Genomic DNA, 12,466 nt, shown 5'->3' with positions numbered 1-12,466 from the left:
AATGGAGTTTTTGCATTAACATGAAGTATAAATAAAATTCGGTATTCTGTGTTCTACTAACATTTGACTGTGTTTCAAATTGTATTATTTTTTGTTCTTTACATAGATATTGATTTATTTTATTGATACAACGGCATATTAAAGCAGTTCCATATATAGCTAGATACACTGTTATCGTGTTTGTCTAAAATATCTGTAAAGTTCATCTATTACCAAATTATGATATTTCTGTAAGAAAAAAACAACGACTTACTATATTCATATATTTTGTATTATCATTTTGTTTAACAATAGAAACTGTAAAGTTTATGTGTAATAAAATTCTGTATTATCCTCTGGCATCGCTCTACAACATGCATCATCAATTAGCTTAGCCATTTCATAATTCGATTGGTATTGATTCAATATTGACATTGAATTTTTGCGAAAAGAATTTCTGCTGTTTATTATTTTCAAATGCGTATAATATTTTGTATACTAATATTTACTATAATATTTAACTTGTTACGACACAGAAGTACCAGAATGTAAACGTCCGCTTAATTGACAGTTTAGAGATTTCTACTTAACATGTGCTATATTAGTATCAATCGAAAGTGTTAATGCATATGTGCTTTAAAAGACATCAATAAAATATCAATAACATTACGATATAATGCACCAAGGCGAGGTTGGCTTCGAAATTGGCTATTATTAGTCGAGCGCTTATAATTAGAATTCGTCACGGCGTCGGCATTTCGTAAACAATCCCTCAAAATATGTACAATTACTAGATGAATACATAATATATTTGCTAATCTTTTGAAATATAAACCTGGTGATGTTTGAAACAACACTTGATTTTTAAAATTTTAAAAACTTAAAGTAGTTTTTTTTTTTACGATATAAAACTTATCTCCCCTATCAAATAGGACAAGACCTTTAACAAATATTCGGCGTTAATTAATTGAAAGCATCCGAGTTGAAAATATACAAATTTAGATAATTGCATGTAGTTTATTTAAAAACTTAATCATGCTAAACGCGCATCGCTTGATTATCGTGCATCTGTTGATAATCAATGATTTAAGCAACTTTATAAGTTACTGCATACATAGTTTGTAAAGTTTATTCGATTAATTATGGTATATCTCGCGATGTTTTTCACGAATATATTGGATTATATATTTTATATCCATCGTTCATGCGTATCTTTATAATAATTAATCCTTTTTTATGTCACGCTCTCGTGCTATTGGAAATGAACGTCACACATGCGTAGTCAGATAATGTAATCATGTTTCCTTTATGATTACACTTAAGTGTTTCGGTAGTGGCTTCTCCCAATGCAAATTACTGGAATTTGCAAATAGGTTTTCATTCATTTCTTTACCTAGAATTTTTGTTATTTCATATATTGAATTTAATGTAACATCATAATGCGTTTATCGAGAGCCAATACCCTCTTCTACGAAATAGTGCCATCTATAATCTCGCCATTCTTTCATCAAGGGCGACAATAGACACACAAAGCGATACACGATATTTTGCGCGACAGTCGCGGCGACGCACGATATTTTATTATTCAAATATCGCCCATATTATCCAAATATCATGTATCGCGGTCTAATTTCAGACCGCGACACTAGACACGCGAAGCGATACTCGATTTTTTGCGCGACAGTCGCGGCGACGCACGATATTTGTACTGTTCAAATATCGCTGTAATAATATTAAAATTCGGATAATATGGGCGATATTTGAATAATAAAATATCGTGCGTCGCCGCGACTATCGCGCAAAATATCGTGCGTCGCTTAGTTTTTCGTGCGTCGACCTTTGAACGCGAGCCACGACACACGAAGCGATACACGATATTTTTTGCGACAGTCGCGGCGACGCATGATATTTTGCGCGACAGTCGCTGCGACGCACGATTTTTTTTCGCGACAGTCGCGGCGACGCACGATAGTTTGCGCGACAGTCGCGGCGACTTAAAATACATGTATATTTAACACGATATATTGCCTTTTGGGCTATCCAAAGGGAACCAGTCCGGAAGTAAGCCCGCCCTGTGACGTACCCTTCCCGCGAAGTCACAGTCTGATGAAGATTCACCAATGGTGGATCGAAACTGTCACGGTATGTGAAATATTTTCTTGAATGTACACAGAACCTTCTCATGAATTTCAATTAACATTGCTGATGAATTTCTTTCGAGGCGATATATCGTGTTAAATATATCGTGCGTCGCCACGACTGTCGCGCAAAATATTGTGCGTCGACTTGATTAGCGCGCAAAATATCGTGCGTCGCCGCGACTGTCGCGCAAAATATCGTGGGTCGCCGCGACTGTCGCGCAAAATATCGTGTATCGCTTCGTGTGTCTAGTGTCGCCCTTGATGAAAGAGGGGCGAGATTTTAGATGGCACTATCCGGATTCCGTACTCTTCCCCTGACGATTTTAAGACCGAGTACTTACACTGAAATTCTGCGAGATAGAATTGAAATCGTGTACCAAATGTATATGTGTCGTATGAATATGTACAGAGCAGTCATGATTTCCATACACTAAACTTCACGCGTTCATCTACAAAAGGTCGCAGTGTTGTGTTTGGGCAACGTTTTGGTGTTGTTTTTTTTCTCTCGAATCATCCAGTGGCATGTTCAGATTTATTCATTTGGGTATTTATTTTCGTACTGTATGGTTTCCCACGTAAAGTTATTTTTAGAACGCTTTAGCTTTCAATGACGTCTGCAGGCGAAGGGAAGCTGTCCTGTCAACGTAATTTTTCGGACGGATATCCCACTTCTGTCGCACCACTTGTAAGACTATCAGGACGGCGAGTTATATATTATAGTAGTCGCGTATGTATCGTTGATGATAAAGTAAATAACGAAGGATTTTAACGGTTAAGTGAACGTTCTATTTTTCCGTCTTTAAAAGTCTGGATCACCAGGCACACTTAACAAGTTTAACAACATTTGTAAATATAACGTGAATAATAAAGTACATCTAAGGCTCACCCTTTGACAGTTAATTTCAAGTTGTTTTAATTTGGGTATACTTAGAGTTTAAATTTACGATTTATTTAGATTATATCTAATTTATCTTATTTTTACTTTTTGATGTTGTCGATTCAGAGTTGGAAATTTGAATGAATCTGCCTTCTGAAACTCTTTCTTTTAAAGACAGTATCAGCAAATCAGGCAGCACGTTATGAAATCCAGACCAATGAAAACAATCGTTACAAAGTGACATTGGCGTTCTAAAATGAATGATTCCGAGAAAATTTTGCTTCTGATGCAAAACTACAATTATTTACAATGTATAATGTAGCGTTTACTTGATATTTAGAAAGAACAATATTTTATGAATAAAATGGCACCACATATGGTTTCAACAGACAAAAATGTGATATCAAACGCCGGTTTCCAAAATAGACATTGACAGCTTCCAAACAAGATGGCGGATGAGAATTACCGGTACAATTGACAAGTAAGTTGATTTTGATAACATAAGAAAAACTGCATTAAATGCATTTACCAAATACAACCCCATTTAGCCATCAGGCTAAAACAATGTCATATTAAATAAATAAAAAGGTGGCCTTTTTCGACGTTTGCTTATATAGCTCATATAAGCCAAATTTCATTAGCAACATATTCATAAATACATTTGCCACAGTAATGAATCACCGTGTTACAATACTGGTTAGTGACATAACAGTTATATAAATATATGGAATATATTGAATCAACATTTTAGCTTGAGCAAATGCTAAGTAACATACAATCAGAATTAATATCATAACATTATTCCTTAGAACCCTATTAAATAACAATACCATGTAAGACATTCATTAGAGGTTTTGAGGTATGGTTATATCTGTTACAATAGTTTCACTTGTTACATTTAACTTCAATAACAACATATTCATATATACATTTGCCACAGTAATGAAATCCCATTGTTACAATATTGGTTAGTGACATAACAGTTATATAAATATATGGAATGTATTGAATCAACATTGAGTTATGGTTATATCTGTAACAATAGTTACACTTGTTACAACACGGACAGCTGGTTCTGTAATCAATAGTACAGTTAACGGGGATTAAGTATTAAAGACGTTAATACCATCGTTGCTTGAAGGCCAGAAGTGATAATCGGCCCTGTAGTGAATAATCGCCCTCAGGCCTACGGCCTTCGGGGCGATTATTCACTCTGCGGGCCGATCATCACTTCTGGCCCTCAAGCAACGACGTATTAACCTCTAATTAATACTTATGTTTCTATATATGGTACCAACATTAACTCGATGCACGTGATTATCGGTCAAAGCAAGGTGATTATCACGTTTGACACTGCAGGGCCAAATGTTGATAACCGATAATCGGCCCCGGGGCTAAAGCACGTGACATTACGGCCAACGTGTTATGTAATAACTGGCCACTGCGCCAATACAATGGCTGAAGGTGTTCTGGAATGACTGTACAACAGACTAATGGACCTAGACAGACATATAGCTGTATCGGCAGAGGACACATACCAGTTTATTGACAGTAAGAAGAATACATCCACAGTAAAAAAAGACAAAAGAGACATTAATCGCTTCAGAACATGGCTTTCTGTGGAAGGGGAGAGCTGGGAACTGGAGGACATTAGTTCAGAAGTCTTGTATATGTTTATGGCCAGGATTTTCCTGTCGGCGAGAAAAGTGAAAGATAACTAGGAATTAGAACTTGTGACACTACGTGGTAATAATTCGAGCATAAGAAGATATCTCACGGATAGGAACTAGCCTCTATAGTGTAGACCCGGAAAACTCCACGGAATTTCGCCATTCCAGACAGATTTTGAAGGCAAAGTCTGTAGATCTGAAAAAGAAAGGGACTAGGGAAAAAAAGCAATCGGTCCGATCCGTTCACAAGCGAAGATATCAAGCACCTTTACGACAAGAAACTGGTTTGGAAATGGTAAGCAATTGCATTTGACACCATATTGTTTACACGTAAGTTCATGTAACTAATGCCGTCATAGAATGTTTATATCATCACAGCATCAGGGTGTACCATATATGCTTCCATAGGAAACGTTTACGTCGAGACTTTAACTTAATGTCGTTATGGCGAGTAAACTTAAGAGGGGGAAACCTACAAAACTATGACGACATCGTGTACGATGTGCAGTCCGCACAGGCTAATCAGGGACGATACTTTCTGTCTAAACTTGATTTTCGGTAAGGAGGGACTTCCTAGAAACTAAAAATACCATAAAAGCGGAAAGTGACGTCCCTGATTAGCCTGTGCACGTGCATTAAGCCCATTTTTCTCAGAAAGCGGCTCATATATACATAAATGCAGTTCAGGTAGAAGATACAACTGGGTAATCCGAGAGCCCATGTGTTGAAAGTCTCTTTTATCCGAAGTGTCGCTTTATCGGAAATCAAAGTGTCTGCAACTACGTGAATACCACCTGTTAAAACATGCTTTATCTCGAATGCTTTGAGCTTTAATGACAACAAACGTACAGCGACTCGGTGTTTCAATAGCTGGGAGTTTGATTATTGCAACTAGACATTTATAACTTCTTTGTTAGATAAAGCTGTCCCACCAACAGAGGTGGCACAACTGTCTGGAGCAAAAAAAACCTAGCTAGTCTCAATCACTACCATACTCTTAGCTTGGCCAGACAAGAGGAACTGTCGGATATGATACACACACCCGTCAAATCAGCTATAGTAAGAAGCTTAGATACCGAAATGTCTGACGATGAACTTATCGCTGCATCACAGGAGAGACAAAATACTTTACAATCCATGCATAATTATGAACAAATTACTGGCACTAGTACTACTGTATCACATAGTAACGTCCCCACGGGACCAGCAGGAGTACAGACACTAGACCTGCGCGTCACACACAGTCCAGGGGGAACTTTGAGCTTGACAAATTTTAGTAGCCAGCCGAAGTCCTTGTTTAGTGAGTGTTGATTTAACAGTGCCGTGACAATTGTGCTTAAACAGTAGACTAGACGTGTAAAGAACTTGTTGCATGATGTATTTTTTTTACAATTTATGTAAACACTGAATAGTTATAACTTGTTCTGAGGGTTGAATGTAAAAATGTATTGAATTTAATATTTTAAATAAATGTATGGTATGTTTTATACTTGTAAGGGAGGTAATTTTCAATATATATATATAATATTTTAAGGGAAGTAATTAAGAAATATAATGTACTTGTATCTATGTAAACATTAATACCCGAATGAAATAATTCTTAAATTCCTCAATTATTTGTTATTAAACATCTGCTGCATAACCTTTATTGTTTATGCATTAATATAAATTAATTGTTCAATATATCTGATTTAGAACGTTGCGGTACGCCGACGCTAGGGTGATGAGTAGTTATATACGCTCGACTATTTTTCTATAGTTAATTTTGAAGCCAACCTAGTGTTGGAAAAATTGATCAATAAGTAATTAAGCCAGTAACAATAGATTTAATCCAGTAATAATAGATTGATTACTAAAGAAATAGAGGATATTTGTTCATGCTAGTGTAAGATCGTTTGTTATTTCACGAGTGATCATAGTAAAATATATTTTCACGAGTGGCACAGCCACGAGTGAAATATTATTTTTCTATGATCACGAGACCATGATCTATGGAACACCAAATGCTGACGTGTCGACTTCCGACGGGATCTTGTGCACAACTACATGCCCAAATGTAGCGTAGTAACATGATATGCGAAAGACAAACAGATGGTAGTCCGCTATTAACATGAAATCATACATCCGAGACATGTCTTATTAGTGAGATAAGCAGTTAGTAATTAACTTTGTGTGTTCTTCTGTATTATACATTAAAACTTATTATAGAGTCAGACCTAGCATGTTCAAACTCACACAGTTATTAACCACACAAAGTAAAAGTGAAATGTTCAAGTTAGGCAAGTTCATATCAGAAGCACTAACTATTCGCCAAGTTTATACTCATAGTAATGTATAATTGTGTTGTATGTATAACTGTAGTGTTATATGCATAACTGTTGACTGAATTCATTATGATACATTATGCTATAAAGTGATAGGCTGCATTTAACCATGTTATGTAACTATTGTATGCTGATTTAGTTGTTGCACGAACATTAAGTATAAATAAAATTCGGTATTCTGTGCACTACTTACATTTAACACCGGGGATGAACAACTTTTGTCACGTGACCACAAAAGTCAACGCAGGTTGTTGAATTACATCAGGAATCCCGCTCCGTCAGGTAATTTTCATCTTTTTATAGAGAATATGTTAAAATTTCTGGACAATACAAAGCTTATGACATGCTTCATACCTTTTCGCATATTAAGACGCATTGCACTTGTTTCGAAGCTTTGCAGTTTTTAAGAACACTTCGACACAAACTTTAGATTTTCGATGCAAACGCAGTTTGATTTTATATTTTTTTACTTTCCATTCACGAATAAATCATATTTCTAGAAAAATGAGAGCACACGATGCTTAATTTTTGATGATTTATTGTATTTGCGATATAAGTTGTTGTTGTTATATTTAATTTGGGCAGTTCTTGCTATTTCAAAAATTTACAAACGCGGGTTGGTTGAGCAAACGCAGTTTGCTGAAGCTGGATTATGGCAAACGCAGGTTGTTTAAGATTACGGAATCCGGATAGTGACATCTATATTCTTGCCCTTCTTTCATCAAGGGCGACACACGACACACGAAGCGATACACGATATTTTGCGCGACAGTCGCGGCGACGCGCGATATTTTATTATTCAAATATCGCCCATATTATCCGAATTTCGTGTAACGCGGTCTAATTTCAGACCGCGACACACGACACACGAAGCGATACTCGATATGTACTGTTCAAATCAAATCATCATCAACATCTTCATCATCATCATCTCCATCTTCATCGCCATTATCATCATAAAATAAATCGCGATTCGGAGCGGAGTATTGTAAAATGAAGATCTCAAAAGAATTGAAAAATAATTTGTCGGAATGTTATTTTTCTCATGCTGTTTTGTTAGTTGTCCAAATATATTTAATATTAAATATTATCTTAATATTAAGATTTGGTAGTTAAAGAATGCAATTTGAATGAACACAATTGTATGCATATGTTTTGCTCAGCTGTGAAGATTGAGGGAACAATTTATAGAAGAACTGTGAGAATCATCTCTACAGTGTTGCTACTGTTCCGCAATTCATAATACTATATTTTCGGCACACGAGCATTTTACTAAAATGTTGAAAGTTAATAAAAACAAAATATACGGTGTTTGGGAAAACGTATTGAACACCTGAATGTTGAGACACTTTACGACAATGGGCTCGAGTTACAGGTTGTAGCACGGCGTCTCCGTTAGCAACGTACCAGTATAAATTTAATATAATAGCAAAATTGAACTGAGCCTCGCTCTGTGAAAAGGGGGTTGAAAGCATGTGCGTTAAGTGTTGTCCCATATTAGCATTTGCAGTCCGCACAGGCTAATCAGGTACGCCACTTTCCGTCTAAACTGGGCGTTCTTCTAAGAAGAGACTTCTGAAACGAAAAGAATCATACAAGCGGCACGAGTCGTCCCTGATAAGCCTGTGCGGACTACACAGGCTAATCTGAGACAACACTTTACACACATGCATTAAACCCATTTTTACATGTAATTGTTGACAATTCGCACAATGATTCCAATGAGACAAAAAGCTAACTCACCAAAAATATATTTTAATCATATTGATTCGAAATAGATAAACAAAAATCGCAGATTACAAATGAGTCTCGCTCTGTGAAAAGGGGGTTTAATGCATGTGCGTAAGGTGTCGTCACATATTAGCCTGTGCATTCCGTACAGGCTAATTAGGGACAAACCTTTCCGATAAACTCGATTTTTGCTCAGAAGAGACTTTCTTTTAACAAAACATATCATAAAAGCGGAAAGTGCCGTCCCTGATTAGCCTATGTGGACTGCACTTTACGCACATGCATTAAACCCCCTTTTCACAGAGCGCGGCTCAAATGTATATTCCAGCGGATATGGTGAGATCAACAATAATCACAGATAATCAACATAAATTACAATGATTTTGAAAAGATCAACAATAATCACAGATAATCAACATAAATTACAATGATTTTGAAAAGATCAACAATAATCACAGATAATCAACATTAATTACAATGATTTTGAAAAGATCAACAATAATCACAGATAATCAACATAGATTACAATGATTTTGAAAAGATCAACAATAATCACAGATAATCAACATAAATTACAATGATTTCGAAAAGATCAACAATAATCACAGATAATCAACATAAATTACAATGATTTTGAAAAGATCAACAATAATCACTGGTTATATAAATCACAATTAATCGGTTGAGATCAACAATAATCACAGATAATCAACATAAATCACAATGATTTTGATAAGATCAACAATAATCACAGATAATATAAATCACTATTAATAGGTTAAGATAAAAAATTCACAGATAATCAACATAAATTACAATTATTTTGATAAGATCAACAATAATCACAGATAATCAATATAAATCACAATTCATGGGCTGAGATCAACAGTAATCACAGATGAGCAATAATGAACACAATAATTTGTATGAGATCAACCATTATCATAATCATTTTAAATTAGAATGATAAATATTACAACAATAATCTTATTAAAAACAGGAATATCAAACAAAACAACACAAGATAAACGATATGAAACACAATGTTTAAGACGCAAAAACACGCGTAATACTATATATTATTGTATGACAGTCTGTATTTTCAATAATTAAGAAAATAACCACGGCACATTGGTAAGAATTAAAAATAATTCTTGGTCTTATCATCGTCATGCAACAGATGACTAGGCCCGGTGCTTTGCAGATCTGTGCTTTGATAGACTACTGCGGTGCCTGTACCTCTTTTCACACATATCACAAGCAAAGTTTTTCTCTCCATTGTGGGTGGCAAGGTGGGCCTGAAGGTCAATTTTCTCCCGGAGCGTTGCATTGCAAATTGAGCAGGTAAATTGCTTTGCAGCAACCTCCCTCCGGACGTGACGATTCAGGTCATCTTTGGTTGAAAACTTTTTGCCGCATTGTTCACAGGGGAACGGCTTTTCAACACCATGAATGCTGCATCTATATAACAAAAACAAATGGAACTGTTGAATTATTATTCAATACAGAAAAATACACACAGAATATTATCCATAACAATGTGGAACTTAACAAAATGATGGTCGTCAGAAGCGCTCCAGATAAGGCGCGTTAACGCGTATTTACGCATTTCAAAATCCAAAATACGCATTAAATAATATGTTTAAGGGTCCAATTACATACGTGAAGTATCGGAACGCGTACATTCTGGATTTATACGGTGTAAATTCCAATTGTTCAGTGACAATTTGCATTGAAATTTATCTGGACAATTATGGTCGTTAAAAACTAAATACTATAATGAGCACACCAATATGCACCACACTAGTAATAATGTGTTAAGTGTTTTAAAGCCGGCTTTTTTCGAAAACACCATTCAAAACATTTTAAATAGTGCTTTGCAACTAGGTTATAAAAACATACTTTCGCTCAGAATGCAATGACCTATGTTGAATTGTATCTTGATTTTTAAACCGACAGAACCTAGCATTGTACTAAAAACAAAAAAAATACAAACCTGTGTCTGTTGAACGCCTGTTTTGTGTAAAATGTTTTTCCACAACAGGCGAATCGTCCAGTCCCTCTGTGGCGCTTATCATGAAGCTTTAACCCCCACTTCGATTTAAATGTCTTTCCACAGATTTCACACACGAGCGTCATGTTTCTGTAATGAAAGAATTACTTTTTGTTAAAATATATTTCTAAAATGTTTTTATAAAGTTTTAAAGACTACACCAAAAGAGATATGAAACGCAAGTGATTGGATGTGACACACTATCTGCTATTCTTTTCGTCACAGTTCAATAAACATGCGTGTTTACTAATGCACGGGATTTTCGTGAGTTTTGGCGCGTTTAGCGTCATTCGAGGTCCGCTTAAAGGAGGCAACGCACGTTGTGGTTCAATATACTTGTAACAGTACTTAATGTGTTGATAAGCATATTTCCGCTCTGTTTAAATGTCCTCAATTGAAGTTCCGTAGTCATATATTGTGTTGAATAGTTAATATTTTCGTATTTGTAACCATATCATATTTTAGAAGACTTTCAAAAATGTGTACAGTGTGCGTTTCATTATCCTTTGAATATTCTCGCAACCTGCGTTTGCCATTTCCTATTGCTCAAGAAATACCAACCTGCGTTTGCAAAACAAAACAAAACAAAAAAATAAGATATTTTTCAATTTGCACCGCTATTTTTGTCATGAATCTTATTAAATATATTAAAATGAAGTGTAAAATCATACTAATTCAGTCGTTAAACCAATATTGTTGAAAGAAAATCATCAACACCACATAAACAAACAGCGTTTGCAATGCATTTCAGAATTTTGTGTCGAAGTGTTCTCGGAAAGTGGAAACAGTAAAGGCAATGGAATCATTTCAAATAAAAGTTTATTTAGTATACTGTGTCATAGGCTATCACTTGTTAAAAACTGAAATTTTGATTATATGAAAAAACAACAAAACTTACCTTAATGTACAAGATTACAATCTGTTTCTGCAACCGGCGTTGACTTTTGCGGTCACGTGACAAAAGTTGTTCATCCCCGGTGTTTAACTGTGATTGAAATCGTATTATGTTTTGTTCTTTAAAAAGATACTGATTTATTTTATTGATCATGTTGTGCAACTATTGTATGCTGATGGGGTTGTTGCATTAACATCAAGTATAAATACAATTCGGTATTCTGTGTACTACTAACATTTTACTGTGATTGAAATTGTATCATTTTTTGTTCTTTAAAAAGATATTGATTTATTTTATTGATCATGTTGGGTAACTATTGTATGCTGATGGAGTTATTGCATTAACATCAAGTATAAATACAATTTGGTATTCTGTGTACTACTACCATTTTACTGTGATGCAAATTGTATTATTTTTTGTTCTTGAAAAAGATATTGATTTATTTTATTGATCATGTTGTGTAACTATTGTATGCTGATGGAGTTGTTGCATTAACATCAAGTATAAATAAAATTCGGTATTCTGTGTAATACTAACATTTTACTGTGATGCAAATTGTATTATCTTTTGTTTTTTAAAAAGATATTGTTTTATTTTATCGATCATGTTGTGTAACTATTGTATGCTGATCAATGGAGTTGTTGCACTAACATGAAGTATAAATAAAATTCGGTATTCTGTGTACTACTAACATTTGACTGTGATTCAAATTGTAATAATTTTTGTTCTTTACATAGATATTGATTTTTTTTATTGATACAACGACATATTAAAGCAGTTCCATATATAGCTAGAT

The sequence above is a fragment of the Dreissena polymorpha genome, chromosome 3, assembly GCF_020536995.1.
Source record: "Dreissena polymorpha isolate Duluth1 chromosome 3, UMN_Dpol_1.0, whole genome shotgun sequence".
NCBI classification, from domain to species: Eukaryota; Metazoa; Mollusca; class Bivalvia; order Myida; family Dreissenidae; genus Dreissena; species Dreissena polymorpha.
The sequence above is the reverse complement of the archived record's forward strand: the minus strand, read 5'-3'. Positions refer to the sequence as shown.